This window comes from Tamandua tetradactyla, chromosome 17, assembly GCF_023851605.1.
Source record: "Tamandua tetradactyla isolate mTamTet1 chromosome 17, mTamTet1.pri, whole genome shotgun sequence".
Lineage (NCBI taxonomy): Eukaryota > Metazoa > Chordata > Mammalia > Pilosa > Myrmecophagidae > Tamandua > Tamandua tetradactyla.
Genome location: NC_135343.1, coordinates 43,216,889 through 43,242,919, shown reverse-complemented (window position 1 = coordinate 43,242,919; position 26,031 = coordinate 43,216,889). Strand labels below are relative to the sequence as shown.

General features: G+C 40.0%; 1 protein-coding gene and 1 pseudogene across 2 annotated transcripts in view; one reads left to right on the top strand and one right to left on the bottom strand.

Moving 5' to 3' along the window:
- The window catches only part of ANXA4 (annexin A4), an 88,917-nt gene that overhangs the window by 54,678 nt on the left and 8,208 nt on the right, over positions 1-26,031 (bottom strand). The window contains exon 2 of one of the 2 annotated variants that reach the window (XM_077134463.1): positions 17,299-17,423. The gene's annotated coding sequence lies outside the window, so the exon portion shown is untranslated. Of the gene's footprint in view, positions 1-16,897; positions 16,999-17,298; positions 17,424-26,031 lie in introns of those variants that run through there. The other variant, XM_077134461.1, reaches the window with a different exon arrangement.
- Positions 5,455-5,769, top strand: LOC143661142 (cytochrome c oxidase assembly protein COX19 pseudogene; annotated as a pseudogene).

The following is a 26,031-nucleotide window of genomic DNA, read 5'->3' as shown; positions in this document are numbered from 1 at the left end:
AATACTACTTTAGTTTAGAGACCCAGGTATTGGGGGTAGAAAAAAAAAAAGCAACCTCAGAGAGGCAGCAGGGAATGAACAGAAAATCAGCTAGAAACTGGGAATTAGCACAGGCACAGTGCAAACGACCCTCTCTCTGGCTTTAAAGCAGATTCCAAGACACAAAGGTGCAGAAGGTAGAACGAGGGGCATTCCTGTTTCTGGATGGGGCTCGAAGCCAATGTGCATGACAGCCAATCTATGACACTGGAGTTTCAAAAAAAAAAAGAAAAAGGTTTTATCGCAATGCACAAAGCAAGGAGGACAGGAGGCTCATGGGCTTCAGATCTGTCTCCCAAACTGCAGTAACTCTGGGGATTTTATAGTGTTCAAAGACAGGCAAGTTTAGGATAATGAATATAATGGCCTGAAATGGTGACATGAGAGATAGTCTCATTATTGAGCATGCGCAGATTGATGATATGCTTAGTCACAGGACGTAATACAATGATGGGTGTGATTTTTTTATAAGGAGGTCTAGGTCACCTATAGGTTAAGGTTTATGTTACTGCACGTCAGGTGGGCCCATTCCGGGCATATCCAAGTGTCCAGCAAGGAGCCTAGGAGTTGGGGAGGTCAGCTCTGAGCTGCCTCAAGGTCTTTCATTAATAAACACAAAGAGGCTGTGTGATCATAAGACTTCAAAGTTGTAAAATAAGATAAGGGGGGTGTAAGTGGGACCAGTCATGAGTTATCATGAGACTTTACAGTTACAAGGTAAAGATTATATAGTTACACAATCAAGCATCATCATCAAGGATCAAGGCACCTGGACTGCAGTTCAGTGAGTTTCAGTACTTTCAGGGATTTACTTTTGGCCAGTCTACAATATGCTGGAAAGGAGGACAGCATCTATATAATGATGCAGTAAACTATAATCATTTGTCAGCTCGCAGTACATTTTGTTCGCCCTGTCTTTTGACAAACAATCTCTGTACCCATGCAGTAGAATACCCATGTGGTACAAATGTGGCTGTGCAAACGAGGAACTAATATCCAATTTTGTTCAATTGTATCTAATTAAAATTTAAATTAAAAAATGACATGTAAAATATTTTTCCATTACACCGACTTTATTGTTTTGGTAAGGCTTCATTTCACTTTAACCACTGCATAATGCATTGCGTAATGCATCTATCAAGCATGTTGCATCTTTTCTGATATCACACATAATCCCATCACTCATCTCATTGGTGTCAACAGATTTATTCACTTAGAAGTTTTTTCTTTTACATACTGATGTAACATCTTAATGTGTTTATTTGGATCATTTTTACTGACAGCACAAGCTACAATAATATCTTCATAAATTATGATTTGTAACTAAATTGAAATAGTTATTATTTTAATGCTAACATAGCTAAATTTTTCTAGTTTCGAAAAAACAGGTATGGACAAATTTTTAAATGTAAAACACAGGGACACTCTTGCTATAGACTCCAGTGGAAGGCAGAAGCACTAAGGCTGGAATAATAAAGAAAAAGAGGCTGAACTGACGTGAGTTAGCACATTCCCTTAACTTGGACGGACATAGTCTTAAAAGTGGCAGGCTTTTTGTTTCAGAGTCAAATCAATTCTAAAAAGATGACTCAGTTTATTCACTGTGGTTGTGAATATTAATGGAAAAGAATTTTTTTTAGTACTCAATTGAGCTACTGGAAAAATGTTCAGAATAATTTGGATATGTGAATCTACTTGTTCAACTGTAAATTTTACAAACTCTAAATACAGGTCAAGTATTTCCAATGTAAATTTAGTATTTAAATTTAAATGTGCTGTCAGTTAAAATACACGCCAGATTTCTAAGACTTGGTATGAAAAGAAGATAGTAAAATATCTCATTAACAATTTTTATATTGATTACATGTTGAAATGATAATATTTTGGGTGTACTGAGTAAAACAATCTATATTATTACAATTAATTTCATTTATCTGTTTTTTTAACGTGACTACTAGATATTGCAGATGTATATATGTGGCCCACATTATATCTGTAATAAATATTAATTCCCTAAACATATCTCCCATTGTTTAATAATTATAATGATCAGATTATTTATTTTAAAACCCTTTCATTTATCTTCTTTAGGGCCTTCATTAACCCACTTGTCATAAAAAAGAGAAAGAAAAGCACAGTGTGGATCTATGACAAAATGCTGGAGAACAAGAAAATGGAACACAAGTTCAGAATACTCTAAGGAGGTGCCTATCCCTAAAAATAATCCATTTAATTATTCAGAAGTGACATGCAGCAGACTATCTGGATCCTTCAGTATTTCATACAACAACCCAACATTTTAAACAGGATTGGAAAAGTGACCACTATAGTAATATCAATAAGTTCTCTGAGACTAAAAGTGTTGGCCTATATATTCCCTAGTCAGCTCATCAAGGCCAAGATTAATTTTCTATGATTATCCTTTCCCCCTTCTCTATACTCAATCAAGAGATAAGAAACTTCTAGATTTCAGATTTCTAAAATGTAAAAATTTAAAAGGACTTACCAATTCATACCCAAACATCGTTCCTTTCAATACTGTTTGATTTCAACTAAACTGTATTTTCATAAAAAAAATCCTTCAGCAGGATTCTAAAAGGAATCTATTTGCAGAGACCATTAAGAATTTAATACTAACTCCCAAGAAACCAGAGAAAAGGTAAATCAAAAAAGCCTAATTATTATTTTAAAATAACTTTTATTTATTTTTTATTCTAAAGATAAATGTAAGTGAAATCTAGAGTAGATGATGATGGTGGTTAATTCCGTAAATATAAGAAAGTTCTTACATGAACTGAAACAAACTTATGTAACTATTACAAGGTTTTAATAATAAGGTGGTATCTGGGAAAAATACAATTAATGTAAACTAAAATCTATAATTAACAGTAACAAAATATTATTGCATCCATTGTAATAAAGGCACTAGACGAAAGCAAAATGTCAATAACAGGGAGATAAAAGAGGTATGAGATTTTTTTCTTTAGAAAAAATGAGAATATTCTCATATTAACTGTAGTGGTAAATGAATAACTATGTGATTATACCATGAGCCATTGGCTGTACACTTAGGATGGATTGTATGGTATGTGAATAAAACTGCTAAAAAAGAAAGATAAATGTATGTGCCAGAAAATTTATCATTTGTTTTTTATTTCTGTTTTAGGACCTTAGGATTTTATGGTAGCAGCAATAAAGTATAGATCCTAGACAGTCATTGTCACTATTAATTTCCTCCTTCCCTTCAACTATTATTATCTAAGTTGCCATCCTGATCTGATCAACCTGTTTCCCAAACTCAGCAGAAAGTGGGTGAAGGAAAATTTTCCATTGCAATCCTCAAAATCACAGAGCTTTCCACTGCCTACGAATGGAAAAGATTAAATTTCATAGTATTTTAGAGACTGTAAACCCTTTAGCAATTACTCGTTTCACTATTTAATCTTATATATTAAATTTAAACATTGAAAAGGACATTTTAAAAAATGTAAACTACCATCTACTTTCAATTTGCTCTAGTCCTTTAGCACAGTTGTAATCAGAAGATATGTATATACATATAAAATTGTGTTCTACTTTTTCCATTTAATTTTCTAAATTCAACACAATAACTATATTTATCATTTTTATGAATTTATACTCTTCTATCATATTCATATATTATAATTTATTCAATTTCCCTAGTATTGGTTGTTCAGGTTTTTTATATCATGACTAAAGTCTTTATAATTATCTTTGTAGAGGTTTCTCTTTTTATTTTGACCTATTACTGTGATATCTGATAATTATGAATACTTGAATTGTCCTCCAAATTTACAAGGATATTCAAAGTCCAGCTTTAGGTTTCCTGGCTCCCTTCCTTTTTTCCTTCTGTCCTTCCTTTATTTCTTTGTCATTTAATATTTAGGTGTAAAATTGAGTCTTATTATTGGTTTAACTTGACTTTTTTTTTTTTTTTTTGGCTTGAGTAGGCACTGGAAATTGAACCCTGGTCTCCAGTTAACTTGACTTTTTTAAATTAGTGGTGGGAATTTTATCTTGCATCTTCTTTGAGAATTAATAGCATCCTTTGCCCATTATTGGGGTTTTGGTGCTTTATTCACATAATTATATAAATGGTGCATATATTCTAAATTTTAAACCTAAAACATTTTTCCAATTTAATATTCTTTTTTTAGTTCTGTATAGACAAAATGTGCAAGGAAAATTTAAAACATACCTATCTTTTCCTCTGTATGCCTCTTATTATTTCAGTAATTAGAAAAGTCTGTCTTTAGGTGAAATGTTGAAAATTGTTGAGCTGGGTGATGAGTATGTGGTTATTTTTGCTATTCTGTTTCTTTGTTGTCTATAGGAACATGTCATAACAAAAACTTAAAAAAAAAAAGTTTCTCTTCCCCATTGCTAGATTAATTACTTTATTTAATTTAGACCAGTTTTTCTCCCATCCCTGTCATTTAACAGTCAAGGAAACTCTTGCCCACGAAGATGAAGTGACTTGTTTAAGATGTGACTCACTTGTTTTCCCCACACTAAACTTAGCCAGAACCTCTACTTTTTTGGGCACGGCAACACATCTAAAAGCAGAGCTATCTGGAAAGGGCTGAAATCCATTGAAGAAGCGGGGCTTGTAAACTCCAAGTGACTACACTTTATTCCTACAAATTAAACACCAATCCCCACTAAGACAGTATGAGCAGTGGTGTGCTGGTAACTTTATCAACCAGTGCCCCAAGGAAAGAAAGCCCTGTTTTGTAACCATTTCTCCAGTGTAAATACGTCCTTCATGAGTAATTTCAAGCTACCAACGGATATCCCTGAACTTGGGAGTTGAGAATAGATGGGCAGGAGCACACCATTTTGTGGAATTTCCATCATAAATGTATAATAAACATAAATAACCTCAAGAGCATAGATAATAGTAAAATAATTAGGAAGTGGAATTGTTTTTAATATAATCATAAATATTTATATTTGAATATGATTTATTCAACTGTAAGTTTATATGTTAACTTTAACTAATGCTGTATTTAACAATCAGGTTGAATCCCTAAAACTTTAATAGTTCTCACAAGCCCATCCAAGCAGGCTCCAGTACACACTAGGAGATGAATAGCAATGAAAGCAGAACTGAAAGACCAATATTTAGTGCTGACTTTAGTGCTCAGATAACCACGGCTGGCTGCAGGATTTGTGGGCCATGGGGGGCCCATCACTCCCCTTCTCACTTCCAAGGAACGAGCCCAGGCCGATTTCTCCCAGTGCAGATGGCCTGGGGAATCCTATTCGCCACAGCAGACACACCCAGACTTGGAAACCTGGGAAAGAGCAGTGCACAGACCCAGGTAAGGTCGTGGTTTTTATAGGAGGCATAAAAGAACCTGCAAAGGGTAGAACGTGCCTGCCTTGTGCATGATGAAAACCGGTCACTGTGGGTCATTTCCGCGGCTGCAGCTATCCATGAACTTTGGGAACAAGAGCTTCCAGCCGCAGCCCCTAGACAAGGGCAGCTTCCCACCGGATCACTTAGTGAATGTAAAGACTTCAAACAGAAATTCATGAAATGTCTCTGTGACATTAATTTCAAAATTGCTCTGTGCAGAAATGAATCAAAATAACACAATGCGGAATGGAGAGGCAGCTAATGGCACAAGAACAACTGGAAAAACTGGGATTTGGAGATTTGATAGATGGAAAATCAGAAGCCAAAAATAAATCTTAGTGGAAAGAAGACATGGGACTAGGTTTAGGGGGACAGTGCGCAATGGAACACTGCTGCACCCCGAACCCTGAGGTTTACCGTGGGCCTAAGCAGTTCCTGAGGGCTGGCAGCTGGCAAGGCCCTGGAAGGGTTGGGCAAGACTTATTAGCAGTTCCCCTCTGCATGGATATGTCTCAGGTTAGGGAAATGGCTGCTCTTTGCAAACTCCCAGAAATATTTCCCAAAATTATTATTCCTTTTTGATTCTCCTTTTCCCTGAGGGTGACAAAGTTCATGGGGGGTTTGACCAGAGGTATGAATGTCCCAGTAACTATCAGTAAGTGACTACTTCGGGTCTCTGTAAAATGGTAGTTTTGAAGTCTAATACTCTGAATATCTATTAACTAATGGGTTAAATTTCAAATTAAACAAATTTCAGTCTGCTATATAGATAGATACTGTCAAAAAAATAAACATTTCCTAGTAAAATGCTTTCCTTTTTGCACTCATAAATATACATGCCAGCTTATTTCCTTCTTTTACAAAAAAAGAGCACACAATTGGAAGTGAAAAATATTTTGGCTTTATATGAATTTGACTTCTTGAAATCTTCTGGTTATGCATGAACGCCTAGTATCTTTCTAATAAAAGGATCATTTTCTATTTTGTATCAGACTGTATTTATAAAACTAGATGTTTAAGTTCTAACTCATTTATTGTAAATTTGAAAATCTGAAGGCCTAAAAAGTTCCCCAACTCCCCCAAAGACAAAGTGCTCTTGAAAAAGAACAAAATTAGTAGGCTTCAGCACTATCACAGCAACAGCAGAGGTAAATGATGGGAAAAAGAAAAAAAAAAGAAAAAAAAAAATTAGTAGGCTTGCACTTCCCAATTTCAAAACTTACTTCAAAGCTAGAAAAATCAAAACACTGTGGTACTGGCATAAGGATAAACATAAAGACCAATGGAATAGAATTGAGAGTCTGGAAATAAGCCCACATATTTAGGGCCAATTGATTTTCAACAAGAGTGCCAAATCCACTCTTGGCAAAGAATGGGAAAGAATGGTCTATTCAACAAATGGTGTTGCACAGCCAGATAACCACATGCAAAAAAATTATATCGGACCTTCACCTCACACCATATACAAAAATTAACTCAAATTTCATATATTTAGCGCTAAAACCATAAAACATAAGGGAAAATATTCATTACTTTATATATATATGGCAATAGATTCTTAGACATGACACCCAAAGCATGAGTTATACAAGAAAAAATAAAATGGACTTTGTCAAAATTTAAAACTGTTGTGCGTCAGAGGACATTATTTAAAAAGTGAAAAGACGACCTACAGAATGGGAGAAAATATTTGGAAATCATATCTGGTAGAGGTTTAATTTCCAGAATACATAAAGAACTTCTACAACTCAACCACAAAATGACAAACAACCCAATTTTAAAATGGGCAAAGGACTTGAATAAGCATTTCTTCAAAGAAGATATAGAAGTGACCAATAAGCACATGATAAGATGTTCAACATCATTAGCCATTAGGGAAATACAAACCCAAAACCACAATAAAATACCTCTTCATATGTACTAGGGTGGCTCTTAAAAAAAGAAAAACAAGCATTGCCAGGTGTATGGAGAAAATGAAACCCTCCCACATTGCTGCTCAGAATATAAAATAGTACATCCACTGTGGAAAACAGTCTGGCAATTGCTCATAAAGTTAAACATAGAATTACCATATGACCCAGCAACTCCATTCCTAGGTATACATCTAAAAGAATTGAAAACAGGGTCTTGGCATATATATGTGTACCAACTTTCATAGCAGCATATTTTACAATAGCCTAAAGGTGGAAGCAACCCAAGTGTCCTTCAACAGATGAACGGATCAACACATTGTGGTATAAATATACAATGGAATATTATTCAGCTGTAAAAAGGAATGAAGTTCTGATATATGCTAAAACATAAATGAATCTTGAAACATTATGGTAAGTGAAATAAGTCAGACATGAAAGGATAAATATTGTCTAATTCCACTTATATGAAATGGTTAGAATATACAAATTCATAGAGATAGAAAGTAGATTAGAAGTTGTCAGGTGCTGGAGAGGGGAGAAAGGTGGAGTTATTGCTTACTGAATACAGAGTTTGGGGTGACGAAAAAGTGTTGATAATGGATAGTGGTGATGGTAGACAGCACTGTAAATATAATTAATGCCACTGAACCATACAGTTAAAAACGATTAAAATGGCAAATTTTATGGCATATGTATATGTGCTGGTTTGAAAGAAAGTATGCCCCCTAGAAAAGCCATGTTTTAATCAAAATATCATTTTGTAAAGGTATAATAATCTCTATTCAATACTGTATGTTTGAAACTGTAATCAGATCATCTCCCTGGATGATGTGATTTAGTCAAGAATGGTTGTTAAACTGGATTAAGGGATGGCATGTCTCCACCCACTTGGGTGGGTCTTGATTGGTTTATTGGAGTCCTATAAAAGAGGAAATATTTTGGAGAATGAGAGATTCAGAGAGAGCAGAGAATGCTACAGCACCACATAGCAGAAAGTCCACCAACCAGAGACCTTTGGAGATGAAGAAGGAAGACGCCTCCCAAGGAGCTTCATGAAACCGGAAGCCAGGAGAGAAAGCTAACAGATGACACCCTGTTCGCCATGTGCCCTTCCAGCCGAGAGAGAAGCCTGACTGTGTTTGCCATGTGCCTTCTCACTTGAGAGAGAGACCCTGAACTTCACTGACCTTCTTGAACCAAGTCGGACATTTCTATAGACTTGTTTAATTGAGACATTTTCTCAGCCTTAGGGCTGTAAACTAGCAACTTATTAAATTCCCCTTTTTAAAAACCGTTCTGTTTCTGGTATATTGCATTCCAGCAGCCAGCAAACTAGAACAGTATACGATCACCATTAAAATTTTTTAAATGGTGTGTTGAGAGAAGGTCCCCAAAAACCACACTGTGGACATTTCATAAGTGTAGATTTTGTTTATGGTTTTACTTCAAGTATAAAAGAATTTTTAAAAAAGGAGAAACAAAAAGGCATTTGCCAAAGATTTATAAAATGGATGAGTTTGCAGAAACTTGCACTACAAATATGCATTGCTCCTGGCAGTTATTATACTATATATTATACATATAATATCTATGTTATTTTATGATATCTGAGAAACTCCAAATTAAATTCTCTTTCCACACATGGCTGTGTAGGCTGTACACAGAGATCCTTCAATGCTGGAGGCAGCAGGTTGAAAATCCTGAACACGAGGGTGGTGCACTGGTGGCTCTGGCAGAATTCTCACCTGCTTTGCCAGAGACCCAGGTTCGATTCCAGGAGCATGCCCATGTGAAAAAAGAAACCCTGAACTGCCCATGTAAAAAAAAAATCCTGAACACACGGTGAGTCATCCCCTACCCTTCCTATTTAACCCCCTCAAGGAGTACAGGTTTCTTCTGGCTTAAAATATGGATGGTAGAGGCTGTTTTACAGGATTTCTGGCAGGAATAGCAATGATTTTAACAGCTACCCCCACTACACTGTCCTTTGTGTAAGAGAACCTCCTTTCCATTTAGGGATTGGGCCACATAAACTAGGAATGTGGGGCTAGCCCCAGCGGGGAATAATGATAGATCCAAGGAAATCCCCGGTTGGGTTAAGAGTGGTCAAGGAGAAATAAAGGCAATCCTGCTAGGTGGCTTTGGGAAAGAATCTACCTCTGGGGTAAGAGAGGGTTATCTGGCCAACAGCTCCTTAATTCTGGCCTTGCTGGTTGTTAGCACATGTGCCTGAATCTGTGGCTTGATCTTAATAAAGACTGTAGAGCACTTACCATGGTCTATGGAAAAGTTCTCAAACTTGGTGTGCACCAAATCACCTGGTCAGTTTAAGAAATAAAAATTTGGAGACCAATGGACTCAGCAGGCTTTGGGCAGGCCCCAGAGACTCTGGTTGCAACAAACATCCTTGGTTATCCTCATCACTCCCTAGCTACCTCCTTGATTCTAGCAGAGGTGGTCTCCAGGCCACAGGTCCAAATGCTGCTCTGGGTGTGTATATATACTCATCATATTTAAATTTATTTGCCCTATCATGTACTAGGCATTGTGGGGGAAAAAGAGGTAGAGGAGACATGATGAGAATCTCATGGTGCATGTAACCTAGAAAGGAAACAAAACGGGCATATAACTGATCCAGTGAGAAAGCAGCATCTGGTAAGTACTGGGGCTGCAGAGTGGAAGGAGAGAACAAAGACAGCCAAAAGATTCAAAAAGTCGCATCTGACTTAGGTTTCGAGTGACAGATGGGAGTTAACCTAGACAGGACACTAAAAATGAAGTTTCAGCCATGGTTACAATGGGAAGAGTTACTTGGAAAGGAGTCTTTTTTTTGGAGTTGGGCTGGAGCTTAAGGATACCTTGAAGGTACCCTTAAATACCTTAAAGCTAGAAAGGCAGTTTTTCACAAAATGGGTTATTTTGTGGCAGGTCGGGCTTGTAGACTGGATTAAAATTTGGGAAACTGTACATTCATTCAGCAAACCTTTACTGAGCACCCACCATGCACTTAGCACCGAGCTAAGACGGGGCTAATGGTCTCAGTCATCAGAGGAGCACAAAGCAGAGCACAGGAGATAGACGCGTAATCAGACATAATAAGGTATGAGCATGCCAGTGATGGGGAAATCACAGAGAGAGACAGAAGTCCATAGGAGGGGACCTAACCAAAATAAAGTGGGTCAGCTCTGTCCAAGCTAAACCTTGAAGATACACTTATGCATTGGCCAGGTTTAGGGCAGGGAAGCATGGAGTCTTGTTTCTCTAAGACTGAATCTCTGATTTGATTTTCCTTCGAAAATCAAAGAGACCCAGGTCTCTTTCAATTTATTAAAATATATATATATGTATGTGTGTGTGTGTGTGTACGTATATATATATATATATACACATACACACACACACACACACATATATATAAATTAACTGTGCTAAGGCCTGGAGTACACGCAAAAGAAAATAGGGATTTACAACCCCAGCAGGTCTTAATATGGGATCCCTGGACCTGTCCCCCAATCCTGCCCTGCCTCCAACAGGGCTACGGAATGGTCTTAGTTCCTCAGGGAGCTCCTCCTCTGCCCTCTGGGACTAGCCCTGCTCTGATCCAGTGTGCCACGGTCTTGCTTTCCCATCGCCGGACCTACATATAAGCCCTTCTTCTCCTATCTCATTCTCTATTCAAAAGTTCCCCCGCCCAGAAGCCTCCAACCTCCCATGATGGAGTGATAATACGGTAATAACAACTTCCTCTGTGATTCCATGGCAGTCTATGCATAATGTTTCAAATCATTTATTACATGGCCCCATGATTTTTCAATCGTTGTAAGGATATGGTCTGTTACGTTTCACCCACGAATCCCTAGTACCTGTCACACTGAATATTAAAGAAATGAACACTTGTCCATTTGGCAGAGGCCACTGAGTACCTGCCTAGCTCCTGAAGACCCTTCTCCAAGGTGCTCAGCGGTACGCTGCCTTCAGATGCTGTCCTAAATGCTGCTGCCACAGGGCTACCGGAGTCATGATGCAGCACATAGTTCCAGTTCAATCGCACCTACCAGTTTCCGCTCTCACCTATCAGCTGGACACCTAGAATGACCCAGGTTCAACCAACATCAAGTTCAGCATGGACAAGTGGTTTTAACACAGACTCTACGTCTTCCTCTATGAAACAGTATAGTTTCACAGTCAGCCTAACCTCCCAGACCTGCCTGTTCCCGGCTGATTCCTCACTTTTAACCCATTTTACAGTAAAACAGAGTGGCAGAGTATGGAATATAGAATCAGCTGCCAGGTTCAAATCAAACCACGTGCTAGGATGCGTCCTTGGGCAAAGTACTCAACCCCTTTGTTTCTTCAGCTGTACCATGGGTTGACAATAATAGCACCCACCTCTTACAGGTAAAAATTTAATAAAATAACATGCCAGGTGTTTGGTACAGGACCAACCAGGCTAGGAGAAAACATACAGTAAATGTTTAGCAGTTGATACCTGTGGTATGGAAGTTCCAGCCTGTTGAGAGGCAGAACCCACACAGAGTAAGACACAGCCTGGCTGAAAAGTGGGGTCCAGGCTCTAAACCCAAGGTCACTACCCACAGTGCCCATGACCTGAGATCACTGCTAGGACTTTTCCTGACAACTGGCCCTGCTGCAGCAGATCTATCTATTCCACAGGTCCTCACTTACCCCATCTACCTCCTCTCTCTGCTTCTGAAGCTGAAGACACATTGCCCAGGATCAGATCATTTCAAAACAGAATGCCCCTCACCATCCAATTCAGGGCACCTTACATTCTTTTTGGAACAAACAGGTATACGCAAACGCATAAATAACCCAATGGATACACGTGGCAAGAATGAGCACAAGAATGAATGGTTGTTATTTCATCTCATTGGAAACTGAAGCGTAATTGCATCAGTTACCTTTCTGCATAAATTTTTAAAATATGTGCTCATATGTTAATTTTAAGGAAGGCAAATTTGCTAATTATACATTCCTCATCGCTGTCTCATTCTCTCTCTTTACAAACAATGTTAAGTGGGTATGTGGATTTCTGTAACTCCCTATTTTAAAAAATAATGATAATACATGAACATAAAAACTATTCAAATAGTACAAAGAGGTGTCTAATGATAAATCCGTAAGATCGTCACCTCCCCAGAGACAATTACTACTGTAATTTTTCTGTGTATCCTTCCAGGAATATTTAATGCATAAACTAAGAATATAATAATATATATAGTCTACATCAATTTATATACAGAAATGGTAGCATACTATGCAAAGCTGCACTTTACTTTTTTTCTTGGACAGTACATCTTTGATATCATTCCTATATCAGTACAAATCTATCTGCATCACTTTATTTATTATTTATTTATTTTTGGAGTGCACAAGCCAAACATCAAACCCAGGTCTCCTGCACTGCAAGCGAGAATTCTACAACTGTATTTTGCATCGCTTTTTAATAGCTACTTAGTACTGGACAACATAGATGTACCATTTTTAACCAATCCCTTACTGATAGATGGACTGCTTTCATCTTTTGCTACTACAAAATGTCCAGGTATATTGATAAAATAATTCCTAGAATTGAATTTCCTGGAACAAAGGCAAGTGCATTTTTAAACTGTGATAAATATTGCCAAATTTCAGAGCAAATCTTAACATGATGTCTATGTACCTTCTAGGTATTTATGATTGGATTTAGAGGGGTGTCTGTGAACCCCCTGAAGGTGTATGAGAAATGTTAAAACGTGAGTTTTTTTCTCAAGAAAGGATCCATGGCTTTAATCAGACACTCAAAGGGGTCTTTTACTCTAACAAGGGTGAGATGCACTGATGCTGTCCTTTTACAGCATCAAACAACAGCTGTAGCAGAAGTTAAAGCAAAGCAGGACCGCAAAAATGCTTTCCTGAGTCCCCTGGACATGTGTGAGAGGGAGGATGCCCACCAGGCTTACATATATAATCTCCTCCAGGGTAGATGGTTCAATTACACATAAACCAGGAGAGCTTGTTCCCTGAAACCACAGTTCTCTGCAGCTAGCTTCTGGTATTAATTTAATATGTTACCTCTTCAGGGAAGTGAGTGCCTTAACCCAGAGAAATGAATCCACAGTGGCTAGGCAGGGAGTTCTTCCTGACGCTTGAGAAAAGCCTACTCAAGGGGCCTCCTAGTCTGTTTTTGTTTATTTTATTCTGTTTTAAATTAGGCTGCTCAAGGTCTGTGTTTTCTCTTGGCTTAATGGGTTAATGATGTTGGGGAAGAAATGGAAATTTTTTCCACATTATTTTACAATGTGGCTACCAGCTGCAATTTATGCTGCCACTGATGGTGAATATACAGCATAAATTGCAGCTGGTAGCCACATTGTAAAATAATATGGAATATACAGGTTTTTACAGCAACAGTCCCGACCAAGAAGGAGTACAGCAATTTATAGACCTCAAACAACTTGAACACATTCAAAATGGCAGTTCAGGTTCCAACTGCGAAAGCTCTCAGTTCATTTCAAATACAAGGAACACTAACAAGTTCCTCCAAATAAAACCAACAACGGGACTTAGATAGAAAGTTTAAACTCCTACGGAAATGAATCTTCATGTAGGAATCCATCTCAGTTTCAGTTAAATTAAAAACCAAGAGTAGTGTTAATTGTAACAAATGTACCACACTTGTGGAAAATGTTATTAAAAGGGAAAACTCTGTGTGTGGAGGGGTAAGATATGGGAACTCTGCGCTTTCTGCAGAATTTTTTTGTAAACCTACATCTGCTTTATAAACTAAAGTTTGTTTAAAAAAAGAAAAAAGCAAAAACTTTGGCAGCCTTCAAATAGGTCTCCAGGTGTTAAGTAAGCACTGTAAGACTACAGGGCACATACCGAGAAGAAACCCTGTTGTTACTCAGGTCACAAAGGAGATGTGATACTATGGATACAAGCACCTTCCCATGGAAAGGTGCTTTCCATTTACCACCTTACCTTGAATCTGCAGCATAAGGACAGGCCTAAATTCCCTTAGGAAGGCCCATATGTTCTCACTAAGGCTTTATTCAACTGATCGAGCACGCACCTACTCATATGTGTTTCTAAAGCAGTTTCCAAAGTGAGACCCCAGAAGCATTTGCATTACAATCATCTTTTAAATATGCAGATTCTTGGATCCCACCCCAGTCATACAATCTCAGAATTTTGGGAGGTGGGGCATGAATCTCCATATTGCACAAGCTCCCAGGTGACTTTAATGCACCCTGAAGTTTAGGAACTACTGACTTAGAAGTCCACTTAGTTAATCTTCTATCCTTTATGAGCCCCATCACAAAGAGGCTGGCCAGTCTTTGGGTGGGTACCTCTAATAAGAGAGCTCTCACTGTCTCCACGGCAGTCTATGGGTTTTAAAAGACAAACCCTTAAATCTAACCAGAGCCCACCATCCATAAAGCTCCTACCTAATGTATCTGGCTTTGCCTGCCAAAGTCACACAGAGGGAAATTACTCCCTTGTCACCATGCCATGTCAAGCCCCTCAGGAATTTCATGTGCCCCCACACCCACAAGAGTCTTCCCTTTCCAGTCTAAATAGCTCCAGTTCCTTCAACCATATCTCACATGCCAGTTTTTTATCTGTCTGCTTCAACTGAGGCTTGACAAGAAAAAAAAGTTGAAGATAAGAAAAACATTTGATCAAGATTTAGTTTATAAATTAGGAAACCACAGATCCCAATTCTAAAGCACTGACGGAGCTACAGTAGAGCAGAGAGGATAAGAGAGCAAGCATCAGAATTTCACTGCTGGATTTAAACCTCAACTTACAAGTGGCCTGACTGACAAATGACTACAACTCCACAATCAAACAAGGCTAATAACTGCACCTTAGGGTCAAGATTAAATGAGATTGCTGGAGATGACTGTTATTAAATCATTCCAAGGAGGACATGGCAGTACTTATCCAAATGACCTCCACAAGCAGCCCTAAATGCGAGAAAAGCCAACCCTAAAGGGCTAGGTTTGAACCAATTGCAGCCCCAAGTCCGAGCAAAATTTATCTGCAGTTTTTCATTTTATATTAAAAAGGCATACAAATTTTGTATACAACTCCAAAATATATCTGTGATTATTTTAATATTAAATTGTTCCATTCTCAAATATTTGGGTAAAATTAACACTCAAAGAAAATGCCCTTTGTTTATTCTGTGGCTTCAGTCACTGCTTGGCATACCACCTACCAACCTCAGAGCCTGCTACCCACCTCTGTCTCTGTTGGAGAAGAGAAGGGTTAGTCTACAAGCAGATGAAAAAGACCAGAAACCAAATGAGTGGCAAGACATGAATAAAGAAACAGGCCACATGAGTCTAGGGACGCCCAAGAGTCTCAACCCTCAAAATGCTGAGGGCTGGTGTGACTCAACTTGACTGTTTCAGAGAAACTTGATCCCTAACCAAGTGCAAAGGAGGAAAATCCATAGATGCTCTTGATTCAGCTGTCGTGGTGTGTGTGTGTGTGTGTGTGTGTGTGTGTGTGTGTGTGTGTGTGTGTTAGTGCTTGTCCCTGAATCAATACAAATCTGACCTGAGCTGAATGCAAGGGATCTGGCCTTGGAGGGACAGGGCTCTGGGAAGGATGCAGGTCTTGAGTGGGTTGTAATTACCCATTTTTTCCTTATTGTCCCCTTTCCCTCCTGCTTGCTCTTCCACCTCTCCATAGTCTGAGAATTCCCTGGTTCGGATTAATTATTAATAGTTATTAATAATTATTAATAGAGTTACTTGCACTATTAGGGACATGTGAGGGGTCCTGGAGTTGTTGGGCAGCGGTATGAATAATTTGGAGGGATCTTATGCATTCTTTCTACTGTCAGCTCAGGAGGGCAGGTGCCTGTCCGGTTCTCCATTGTCCATGAAAGGTTCTCAGGACCCACGATGCTCAAAACAGGTCACAGGAGGTCTGCCTCAAACTCGAGACCATTAAAAAATGCAGGGTGTTGAAAAGCAATAGCTTCTTTGGGCCCAGTGTCTCCAGACCAGAGAATGAGAGTGTGTCACTGGCAGACACAGTCATGGACCTCATAGTGATAACAGATTCCCATGTGCCAGGCAGTGTGCTGAAGGCATTAGACACCCAAGGAGAGAAAGGGGAAAGGAACCAAGAGAAAGGAGTAAGTAAGCATCTTAAGATGGAGGAAAGAATTAAAAAAGTAAAACTTCGGCGTTACACCGAGTTAGATCCAGAGAACGCGAATTCAATCCTTCCTTTTTGATGTCCGAGCCCAGCACAGCGTGTGCCCCACGGTTTCTCAGGAAATAAGCGCCGCGGTCTCTGCCTGGCATCCTGAGCCGGGTAAACCACTCGGGACGTGCTTCTGGATGGGCCGCTGGGTGAGGGCCGTGTGTGCCTCCCTCTCGCCACCCGGAGCGAGCCCCGGCCCCGCCCACAGGCCCTAGGACGAGCCGGCAGCCGCGGGCACCTTCCCAGGCCCCGGCAGCCCCGCGGGGCGCTCTCGGGCCGCCGCGCCCCCTCCTCCCTGCCCAGGAACCCCAAGGCGGGCCAGGGGCTCCCTTACCGCTCGGAGCCTGGGTGGGGCTGCGCTCGTCCTCCGCGGCTGCCGAGGTCACACCCTCGCCGGGGCCGGGCCGCGGGTCTTATCCCGGGCTAGACCCGCCCCTGTGCGGGGTGGAGACAGAGCCTGAGTTCCTGGTTGTCCCTCTGCCCACGGGACCGGAAAATCCTCTCCCGGCCGGAGCGCACCTGGCGCTCTGGCGCGGTCTGGGAAGGGCCTGGGCTCGCCTCTCGGCGCGAGGGCTGCGCGGGGCAGGTGCCCCCGTCCCAGGCCGCCCTGGGGGCTCCCTGGCCGGGTTCTCCTTGCCCGAGCGCACAGCCCGCCGGGCCCCGCCCGGCCCCGCTCCTCCCCCGCAACGACGAAAGTGTCTTTGCGAGACTCTAGTTCCCCGGGCGTCCCCTCACCCTCTGAGGTCCGAGGCCTCGCGGCCCCTCGCGCTCCCTTTCGGGCGGGTGGAGCTCCGCGCCGGCCTCCCGAGTCTTGCCGCGAATCAAAAGTTGCCTTGCTGGGAAACTGCAGTTTCTCTCCGCTGGAAAAGGAAATAGTCAAGTCAGAATAGCACATTTCATTTCCCTCTTATGCATTCCAAAAAGTTCCCTGCAGCTCCACCTCTCCATTGAGGAAAACTGAGTTTCCTTTCCTTGTGTGTCCAGCAGCCCGGGAAAAACCTTTGGTTGGGAATAGGAATTAGGAGCACCAGATCTCTTTCTTTTCAAGATGTAAATGACTGTTGTTTAGTACTCTTGTCAGTAGAGCCACCTTTTTACTTTGGCTCGTGGGTTCCCACTTTCCAACAGTTTTCTTTTTTTTTTTTTTTTTTTGCACGCTGTATGGCAGGTCACATTTCATTATTTTTCCATGTGAGTATCCCGGTATTGCAGCACCATTTGCTGAATTTTTGTTTGTTTGCTTGTTTTTTGGGACATGCATGGACTGGGAATCAAACCCGGGTCTCCCACATGGCAGACGAGAATTCTACCACTGAACTGCCTTTGCACCCCCTTGTAATAGATTTTTGTGTTCCTATCTGCTCCCCTACATGACACAAGTTCCTTGAAGCCAAAGACTTGGTCGAATCTCTTTGCACCCTGCCCAGTGTACAGTTTCTGGTACATAATAGGCGCTCCATGGGATTTTAACTGAGGATAAGTAATTTTTGGAAATCTGCTCTCTAACAAAAATCCATGTCGCTGTTAGCATCCTTATAGCTGGAGAGGTAACGTTAAATTATTTCATTAAGATGTAGCTGAAGAAGATGGTCTAACGTGGTTCAGAACATGGGTTTTAGGATCACACCTATTTGGATTCAAGACCTGGTTCTGTTCCTTTATTTGCTTGATCTTGGGCAAATAACTTAAAATTTTCTGAGTTTCAGCTGTGAAATAATCTTGATGAAACAAAACTAACTAAAAGCACTTGCATTGGTTCAGGCTCTGCTTCGAGAGAAATTAATATAATATAACAAATTAGTATAATTGTTTACATTCAAGACTCAAAGGAGCATTTAAATTAAAGAGAGCAGAACCAGCACAAGCATTTACTTCAGTTCCCTCATGAAATTCAACTAAAACAATAGATTTTCTTTATTAGAGAAGTTGTAGGTGTACAGAAAGTTGTGCATAACATACAGAATTCCCATATACTCCCTTATTATTAATACCTTGCAGTAATGTGGTATTTTGTTACAATTCATGAAAGAACATTTTTATAAGTGTTCCAGAGGATCTCTGGAAATGGGGGACTCCAGGTATAGTCAAGGTATTCTGGGTATCTAAGGCCACCTGAAAAACTACCGCAAAACTTAGTGACTTAACCACCGTTTTATTTTATTTCATGATTTTGTAGGTCTGAATTTGGGCAGGGTTAAGCTGGATAATTCTTCTGTTCCATGTGACATTGGCAAGGTCACGTGGTGGTGTTGCGCTGGCAGTCAGGCTGGTCTGAGATGCACTCACAGGTGTGGCACCTGGCTGGGATGGCTGGAAGGCTGGTCTCAGCTGGCACCATCAACCAGAGCACCAATACATGCCTTCTCCAGCGTGGCACTCTCGGGGTGGTTAGAGTTCCAGGCCCAGGAACTATGTGGAATATTTTATTCTAGATAAAATATTACAAGGGGCCCAGGCAGAAGCTACAAGGCTTCCTATGATCTGGGCTGGGAAGCCCCTGAATATTACTCCTTCAGCATTCTGTACCAAGTCACTCAGGCTAGGCCAGGTTTAAAGGAAGGGGCGTTAGTCTCCATCCCTGAATGGGGAAAGTAGTGTGGAATTTGCATCCATATTTAATCTACCACATGAGGCCTGGAGGAATTCAAAGATCCATATGAAGCTTAATATGATGAATTTTGAGCTACTCAGTATTCTTTACTCCCTAAGTTTATATTCTCTAGGATAGAGAGTTTATATTCTGGCAGGTTTATATTCTCTAGGATAGAGAGTTTTAAATGCTCAGGAATCTAAGAGAAAAAGCCTAACTATACTGTCATCAGTTACTCGACAAAAGAGTCCAGCTCCCACCCTTTAGCGACCTCACGGTGGTTGAGCCCCAGCAGGCATTTCAGATTTGGATTGCCAGGCAAAACACGCGACACTCGGTTAAATTTGAACTTCAGAAAAAGAAAAGTATTTTTAAGGTACTTACATACTGTAAGTATGCCCTAAATATTTTACAGGACATGTTTATATTAAAAATGGTTATTTGTGTAAAATTTGGATATATTTAGGTTTAGTTTTATTTGCTTTGCTCTATTTGTCAACCCTACTCACTTTTTTTAAAAAAAGCATTTTTTATTATGGATGTTCTAGTTTGCCAGCGGCTGGAATGCAATATACCAGAAACGGAATGGCTTTTAAAAGGGGAAATTTAATGAGTTGCTAGTTTACAGTTCTAAGGCCAAGAAAATGTCCCAATTAAAACAAGTCTATAGAAATGTCCAATCAAAGGCATCCAGGGAAAGATACCTTGGTTCAAGAAGGCTGATGAAGTTCAGGGTCTCTCTTTCTCAAGTGAGAAGGCACATGGGAACACAGTCAGGGCTTCTCTCTCAGCTGAAAGGGCACATGGTGAATACGGCGTCATGTACTAGCTTACTCTCCTGGCTTCCGGTTTCATGAAGCTCCCCGGGAGGCGTTTTCCTTCTTCATCTCCAAAGGTTGCTGGCTGGTGGACTCTCTGCTTCATGGTGCTGCAGCATTCTCTGCTCTCTCTGAATCTCTCATTCTCCAAAATATTTCCTCTTTTATAGGACTCCAGTAAACCAATCAAGACCCACTCAAATGGGTGGAGACATGTCATCCCCTAATCCAGTTTAACAACCATTCTTGACTAAATCACATCTCCAGGGAAATGATCTCTTTACAGTTTCAAACATACAGTATTGAATAGAGATTATTCTACCTTTATGAAATGGGATTTATATTAAAACATGGCTTTTCTTAGGGGGCATACTTCCTTTCCAACCAGCACAATGGAATATAACATAAATACAAAAAAACAATGAATTTCAAAGTACATTGTAGCAAGTGGTTATAGAACAGATTTCAGACTTTGGTATGAATTACAGTTCCACAATTTCAAATTTTTCCTCCTATATGCTCCAAGACACTGGAGACTAAAAGAAATATCAATATAATTATTCAGCAGTCATACTCTTTTGTTAAATCCTAACTTCTCTGTTATAATTTCTCCTTCTCCTTTGATCCTTCTCCTAATCTTTAGTATTTCGGCTATACCCTTTCTAACTTTTTCATGTTGGAAACAGGATAGAGGAATAGAATTAGCTGATGTACTTGGAGAGGCTGGCCCCTCTGGGTTTCGGGACTTATCTGGCCTAAGAACCATCTGAAGGATGTAGGTTTCTGAAAAGTAATCTTAGTGTATGAACTTTTGTAGACTTTCCGATAGAGCCCTAGGTGTTCTTTAGGGTTAACAGGAATGGTTTTGGTTGGAGTTTGACAAACCATGGTAAATAGCAATGTCTAGCTGAAGCTTGCATAAAACTAGTCTCCAGAATAGCCTCTCGACTCTATTTGAACTCTCTTAGCCACTGATACCTTATTTGTTATACTTCTTTTTCCCTATTGGTCAGGATGGAATTGTTGATATCTTGGTGCCAGGGCCAGACTCCTCCCTGGGAGTCATCTCCCACGCTGCCAGGGAGACTTTCACCCCTGGATGTCATGTCCCACGGAGTGGGGGAAGGTAATGATTTTACTTGCAGTGTTGAGCTGAGAGAGAGAGAGAGAGGCCACATCTGAGCAACAGAAGAGGTTCTCTGGAAGTAACTCTTATCCATACCTATAGGTAGGCTTAGCTTCTCCGCTACATACATAAGCTTCACAAGAGCAAACCTCAAGATCAAGGACTTGGCCTATTGACTTGGGAGTCCCTAATGTTCAAGACAGTATCAGGCATTTCCTCAGTGTTAAAGTTTAATAGTTCCATATTTTTTCTCCAGTCCCTCAAAGGACTTTGTCAATACTTAAAAATTGTCTGCTCAGCGTACTCTGGGATGTATCCAGGTATGACATTAAGCTGTGCAGTGTTACAAGCCCTCTTTCCCATTCTGGACTTCATATGTTTGGGTGGTTTCAATGAGCTATCCAAACAGGTTGAGTTAGATTATGTGCTACAGAAAATCTAGGTTTTAGGAAAAATATACCTCTCTTCCTCTGGTCTCACAGAGTAGGTGAAGTGCTAAAATATGACAATGTCATCTTTACCCCTGTATTCTGATTTACTGTAGTCCTGAACAGATCAGCTTTGCTCTTTTCTCTAGTTGAAGGCTGATTTCTTGTTTGGGTTTCTTTTATAGTTGTATATAGCAATGCTGACTTTCAGAGCTGCAGAACTATAACTTTTGACCCTGCTCACCCTTAAGAGCAAATAGTTAAAAATCATCAGGATTTAAGGGGAGGATCCAGCATGAACAAATAACCCAAAACAATCTGTCATTTATCTCCACTGAGAAATGAATTATTACAGCCTTAAAAATGGAATAAGATACTTGAAAAAAATGAACACTCAGAAAACCCACAGAGGTCTTTTAGCATCCTTTCTTTTTTTTTTTTTTTTTTAACATGGGCAGGCACCGGGAATCAAACCCGGGTCCTCTGGCATGGCAGGCAAGCATTCTTGCCTGCTGAGCCACTGTGGCCCGCCCTCCACAGAGGTCTTTTAGAATCAACATGTGATAGCAAAAATGAAAAATTCAGCAGAGTAGTAGGAAGATAAAGTTGAGGAAGCACCCCAAAAATTAAAGTCAAATAGAAGTGAACAAGGTAAGAAAGGATAAACACAATTAGAAAGCCAACCCAGGAGTTCTGGGAAACAAAGGGGAAGAAATCAATTGTAGAATTCATTTTTATTTCTTAGCACTAAGACACTTAAGTTCCATGTTGAAAGTGTTCACTGAGCTTAGCACTGTGGACAAAAGCAGAGCCACACCAAAGCACATCATGATGCAATCTCAGAAAACTGCAGACAAAGAGGAGACCCTGCAAGCCTCTAGAAAGAAAAATGAAGTTCCATACAAACGATTAAAAATCAAAATGCCATTAAATTCTGAACAGCAACAGTTGTAACTGGAAGGCAATGGAATCATGCCTTTACAATTCTGAGGGAAAATGATTTCCAACATAAGACCTATCAGTCAGGTGTGGGAGTAAAATAAAGATATTTTCAGATATGAAAGATAAAAAAAAATTATTCCCCATGTATCTTTTGTCAAGAAGGTTTCAGGTGGTGTGTTCCACCAAAATAATGCAGGAAATCAAGCAAATTTAATTTTAAAAAAACAATAGCAAAATGAACAATGAAAATTTAATAGTGAGGAGGGATGGTTAATTAGCACTATAATTATTGATTTTTAATTTTCCTTAATTGCAAAGTATGGAAAACATTTATACAAACGCTTTGTGCCGGTCACTATTCTAAGTGCTTTATATAAATAACATGAACCAATTAATTCTCACAACAGCTCTATGAGTTATGGCAGATGTCAGTAAGTGTTACCATTGATAATCATTTATTAATTCAATTCAATTTCCTGTGGCAGATGATTGTCTTTTCCAAAAATGGCTGCAACAGTGTATCTCATCCCACATGCTCTCCCCAAAACCCTACCACTACCCCATCAAGAAATGGCATTTACATTCCCTACCCCTGAACCAAGGTGGACTTCTGTAACCACACAACAAAAGGGATGTTATGTAACCCTCAAGTCTGGTTATACAAGGTGACACAGCTTCCATCTAGTTTCCTCTCTCAGGGCCTTTAGAGCCCTAAGCTGACATGTAAGAACTACCACCACCCTGAAGCCACCATACTCCAGAGGACACGTGGAGAAACTACAGGAAGGTAAAGAGGCATCCCACGGAATCCCAGTTACTCCAGCCCCAGGTCCAGGCGACAGAATCGTGAATGAGGTGATTCCATCCTCATCCACTGTCACTGTAGCCACCAGCGAGACCCTCCAGGGAGAACCACCTCGCTGAGCCCAGTCAATCACCAGAATCACGACAGATAATAACACAAATTTGGGGGGTAGTTTTTTTAATACCACCTTCCGCCTCTTAGGACAGTGGCTCTATAAAGAATTAAGCAGGATTCTTGCAAGGGTGACATTCCTTGGCAGACGGCTCTTTCCACCATCCTTTTAGGCTTTGGAAGGTAACCAACCTTCCAGCGTAAGTTATGAGAGAAGGATGCTAACGACATCCAAATAGCCCAGATGCCAAAAAGAATTAGCTCATCCTGTTTGGGGACAAATGCAAAGCATGGATAAAACTTTCAAATCTTTCAAGGATGAATAAGCATTAAAAATATATAGAACTATGAAAAAATTCTGGAAGGTTAGAAGAGAAAACATAGCACCAAAGAGGCAAAGGAAGAAATTTTTTAGAGTTTTATAATATGAGACAGAAGTAAATTTTGCATTGCCTCTACTATCTTAGTTTTTGATAGATGAAACAGATCCAAAAATATAGAAGTAATCTGAGTAATATTATGTGTTGGTAGAATGAATAGTTATGGATTGAACTTCATACCAACAGAGAAAGCACCTTTTTTTTGGTCATCCACTGGATATTTACTAAAACTAATGAAATATTTATTTGCAAAGAAACCTCCTTAACTTTCAAAATAAGAATGGCGATTTGAATCCCAGCTCCACCATTTATTGTCCAGTGATCTTAAGAAAGCCACTTACCTTCTTTGTGCCTCAGTTTCCTCGTCTATAGATTGGGGATAATGATAGGACCTACTTCATAGGTACTATAGTATGAGGATTAAGTGATTTAATACGAGTAAGACTTTTTGAAGAGTGCTTGGTCCATTGTAGCTCCTATGTTAATGTTGACTCTTTTTCTGACCACAGCTAAATAAAATGAAAAATCAATAATAAAACTTTTAACCAACTACTCCCTTCCCCAATCAACAGCGTTTGCTACCACCTAATAATACAAATGCCATATCAGGGGGCTTGAAAGGAAGTTAACTTTGATACCATCCTGCAAGATATTCTTCCATTGTCTCCTAGAATCCACTGATGAAAATTTAAAACGTGATGCCAAACTGATTCTTGTTCCTTTGTAGGTAATATAGCTTTTCTCATTAGAAAATTTAAGAGGCACTCTTTCCCCTCACAGGAGTCAGTACACTTCATTAATACCTATTGACAGTCTTAGGTCTGTTCGGTCTAAAGACTTGAAACTTTCCTGCACTCAGAAACTTCTATTATGTTACTGATTAATTTCCTCTTCCATTATCTCCATCCCTTCATTCTGGAATTTCTATTTGATGCTTTGGCATCTTTTGGCTCCATCATGTCACTTAACCTTCCTTCCTTCCTTCCTTTTGTCTTTTAGCTTTGAGTTTGGAGAGAATTCTTAGGTTTGCTCTTAGAAGCTCATTAAATTCATTTTCAGTTGTATCCATGCTGCTCAGTCCATCTATCGAATTCTTAAAAATATACCTTCTATTTTCATCAAAGTGACACATGGACATAATCTTAAAAGGCATAGTCTTAAAAACCTTCTACAGGGTTTATTGCAAAAAGGAAAAAGCAGCCTTCCATCTTCCCTGTTTGCCTCTCTCTTTGCCAGGTGACTAACACTGCTTTAGGCCCTAGGGAAAGAGCGGTGAGAAAAGGCTAGACCAGAAGGAGCCAGGCCAGCGTTGATGACAGCACTGCCTTCGATGACCAGCATTCGTCATCCTCTTCCCCCAACCTTGGTCCTCTGCAAACATGGGCCAACGAATCCCCTCCATGGGGGAGGCGACACCGCAGCTTGCTTCCCGCCTGGCCTGGTCTCCGAGGGAATTTAAGCCACAGCATAAGCAAAATGCCTGAGATTTGTACAACCGTTTGATTAGCGTCCTCTTTTGGTACTGTGCTAATCTTTATTCCCTGAACTTCACCGGTGTTTGGAAAGAAGTTGTCTAATTTTTCTCACTTCTAGATATTTCCAGTTTTTCTCACTTCTAGACATTAGGGTCTCAGAACTTCATGTTTGCCTAAAAGACAGGCATGGTAAGCAAAGAAGATGAATCCCCCACTCATTTCCCATCAGGATGTAGTCTCATATGCAGCTAAGAAAAAGCAGTGACATTTGCTATTTTTGTTTTTCCATGCCCCAGAAGAGGAACAACCTTTTTTTCTTCCTCCAAACCTGTTTCAATTACTTTGAGATGCTGCGAACTTTATTTGACCATGGGGAGGTTAATCATTTGCATTATATCAGTATAAACCTCAGGATCATTTGATAATCAAATATCAATGCATTTGCAGATCATCACTTCCAGGGATGTGCCCCACCTCCGTCCCTCATCTCACCTAGCAGCACAGCAGCTAGTGTCAGAGCTGTGCTCTTCAATATTATTTTCTTTATTTTTATATTTTCCTTCAATATTATTGACTTTACTTTTTACCATCTGCTCCTCTAGCTTGTACCTTTCCTGCTGCTGCAGCTCACATACGAAACTCATCAAATCAAACCGTCATTGTGAAAAGTAGCTCGGATCATAGGCGTGAGCATGGCCTCATTTGTATTCACAAATGCTCCAGGTGGGTGGGAAGGGCCCTGATGGGACTGCAGTTCAGTTAACGATCACAAAAACATAGTGGCTGCAAATAG